Raw genomic sequence first — 3,688 nt, 5'->3', positions numbered from 1 at the left:
GGTGAATTGCGTGACGTGCTTCTGCTCTCCTATAAGCCCCTACACACTTCGAACACGGCTGTTATCACCCTGTTACTGCATTTCAATGACACCCATTTGCTTTCGATCTCAGTGTCTGCCACCGTACGGAAAAGCGGGGGGGTGGGGGGTGGGGGGGCATAAGCGCATTCGTGCTGTAAGTAATCAGAAGTTAATAGTGTTAACGGTTTGCGAGAAATTTTTAATGCTAGACAAAAAAAGAAAATTAAAAGGATATAATTAAATAAATAGATAGAAAAATAAAATTAAAAACGAAAAAAAAAAAATTGTGAGGGGAATATAACATGTAATTAAGTTGGCGGTTCACAGGGAATCTCAGACATCAAACTGTTTTTAATTGAACATAAATAGTACACCCAAATATACAAATGTACAAATAAACATAGCAAGTTAGAACTGAATGTCAATGAAACAACCAGGCATGAGGAAGCAACGGACATGAGGACATTTGTTCTGTATGTAATGAGAAGTTAATAGTGTTACAGGTTTGTGAGAAATTTACAGTGCTAGACAAAAAACGAAATTAAAAGGAAATAATTAGATAAATAGATAGACAAATGAAATTAAAACCAAAAAAAAAAAATGCAAGGGGAATACGACATGTAATTAAGTTGGCGATTCACAAGGAATCTCAGACATCAAACTGTATATTTTTTGTTGTTTATATATAAACATATATAAACAAACATATATTGTTTGTTGTTTATTTTTGGGATATATTGAGGAATATTTAATGGAAAGGAGTCACAATCGCTTTTTGACAATGTCGAAGTGTATACGTGGCTATAGAATTTAAAGTTTTCATTAGAAATTATAGCCTCATCTGTAATTTCCTTGTTGTTAAGACGGGCTTCCGCTTTGCTCCGCTCCTCCTCTCCTCCGCTCCTCCGCTCTTCCGCTCCGGGCCCTGGAACTCCCGATCCGCGGGACTTCGGTGAATGCCGGGCCAGTTTTTTGCTCTTCTGCTCTCCTCCCCTCCTCCGCTTCTTCGCTCCCCCGCTTTGGACCCTGGAACTCTTGAACAGGGCCGGGCTTCTGCCCTCCGCCTCTCCTCTGCTCATCCGCTCCAGGCCCTGGCACTCCCTGTGATCCAGTCATTCGCATGTGCGTGCCCGGAGGTCCGGGAGCTCCACTCAAACGTCCGGGGGGGGTAAGGGTAAGGTGTCCTGTCCCCACCCCTCGCCGCCTCTGAGAAGAGAAACATCTCCTCCACTCCTCCGCTCCTCCGCTGCGGAACCAGGTATTACCGATCCGCCGGACTCAGGCGAATTGCAGAAAGGGGTTTTGCCGTCCTCCGCTCCTCCGCTCCTCCGTTTCGGGCCCTGGAACTCCCGAACCGCTGGACACAAGCGAATCACGGTCCGGGCTTCTGCTCTCCTCCGCTCCTCACCTCATCCGCTCCAGGCCCTGGTACTCCGTGTCCGCGGGAACCCCCCCCAACCCACAAAAACAAACTCTCACACACACACAAACACACGCACACACACACACACACACACACACACACACACATACACACGCATACACACACACAAACACACAAACACACAGAGACACACCTGAACTCATCATAGCTGTGCTAATAGCATTGGCCGAAACGTTTCCACAACCAAACCAACATTAGCTCATCCACTCATTCACATATGTGTGTGCCCAGAGGTCCGGGAGCTCCAGTCATAAGTCCGGGTGATCTATGTCCGGAGAAGGCTCACATTAGCCGCTCTAAGGGGTCCTGCTGCCCCCCAGCTTCCCGGCCTTTGAGAAGAGACACATAACTCCGCTCTTCCGCTTCTCCGCTATGGGCCCTGGTACTCCCGATCCTCCGAACTCAGGTGAATTGCGTGACGTGCTTCTGCTCTCCTATAAGCCCCTACACATTTCGAACACGGCTGTTATCACCCTGTTACTGCATTTCAATGACACCCATTTGCTTTCGATCTCAGTGTCTGCCACCGTACGGAAAAGCGGGGGGTGGGGGGTGGGGGGGCATAAGCGCATTCGTGCTGTAAGTAATCAGAAGTTAATAGTGTTAACGGTTTGCGAGAAATTTTTAATGCTAGACAAAAAAAGAAAATTAAAAGGATATAATTAAATAAATAGATAGAAAAATAAAATTAAAAACGAAAAAAAAAAAATTGTGAGGGGAATATAACATGTAATTAAGTTGGCGGTTCACAGGGAATCTCAGACATCAAACTGTTTTTAATTGAACATAAATAGTACACCCAAATATACAAATGTACAAATAAACATAGCAAGGTAGAACTGAATGTCAATGAAACAACCAGGCATGAGGAAGCAACGGACATGAGGACATTTGTTCTGTATGTAATGAGAAGTTAATAGTGTTACAGGTTTGTGAGAAATTTACAGTGCTAGACAAAAAACGAAATTAAAAGGAAATAATTAGATAAATAGATAGACAAATGAAATTAAAACCAAAAAAAAAAAATGCAAGGGGAATACGACATGTAATTAAGTTGGCGATTCACAAGGAATCTCAGACATCAAACTGTATATTTTTTGTTGTTTATATATAAACATATATAAACAATCATATATTGTTTGTTGTTTATTTTTGGGATATATTGAGGAATATTTAATGGAAAGGAGTCACAATCGCTTTTTGACAATGTCGAAGTGTATACGTGGCTATAGAATTTAAAGTTTTCATTAGAAATTATAGCCTCATCTGTAATTTCCTTGTTGTTAAGACGGGCTTAGCTTTGCTCCGCTCCTCCTCTCCTCCGCTCCTCCGCTCTTCCGCTCCGGGCCCTGGAACTCCCGATCCGCGGGACTTCGGTGAATTCCGGGCCAGTTTTTTGCTCTTCTGCTCTCCTCCCCTCCTCCGCTTCTTCGCTCCCCCGCTTTGGACCCTGGAACTCTTGAACAGGGCCGGGCTTCTGCCCTCCGCCTCTCCTCTGCTCATCCGCTCCAGGCCCTGGCACTCCCTGTGATCCAGTCATTCGCATGTGCGTGCCCGGAGGTCCGGGAGCTCCACTCAAACGTCCGGGGGGGATAAGGGTAAGGGGTCCTGCCCCCCCCCCCTCGCCGCCTCTGAGAAGAGAAACATCTCCTCCACTCCTCCGCTCATCCGCTGCGGAACCAGGTACTACCGATCCGCCGGACTCAGGCGAATTGCAGAAAGGGGTTTTGCTGTCCTCCGCTCCTCCGCTCCTCCGCTCCTCCGCTCCTCCGTTTCGGGCCCTGGAACTCCCGAGCCGCTGGACACAAGCGAATCACGGTCCGGGCTTCTGCTCTCCTCCGCTCCTCACCTCATCCGCTCCAGGCCCTGGTACTCCGTGTCCGCGGGAACCCCCCCCAACCCACAAAAACAAACTCTCACACACACACAAACACACGCACACACACACACACACACACACACACACACAAACACACAAACACACACAGACACACCTGAACTCATCATCGCTGTGCTGATAGCATTGGCCGAAACGTATCCACAACCAAACCAACATTAGCTCATCCAGTCATTCACATATGTGTGTGCCCAGAGGTCCGGGAGCTCCAGTCATAACTCCGGGTGATCTCTGTCCGGAGTAGGCTCACCTTAGCCGGTCTAAGGGGTCCTGCTGCCCCCCAGCTTCCCCGCCTTTGAGAAGAGACACATAACTCCGCTCTTCCG

The sequence above is a fragment of the Fistularia commersonii genome, unplaced genomic scaffold, assembly GCF_037954325.1.
Source record: "Fistularia commersonii isolate RoL2024-O1a breed Wild unplaced genomic scaffold, RoL_Fcom_v1.0 HiC_scaffold_51, whole genome shotgun sequence".
Taxonomy (NCBI): domain Eukaryota; kingdom Metazoa; phylum Chordata; class Actinopteri; order Syngnathiformes; family Fistulariidae; genus Fistularia; species Fistularia commersonii.
Note: the sequence above shows the minus strand (reverse complement) of the source record.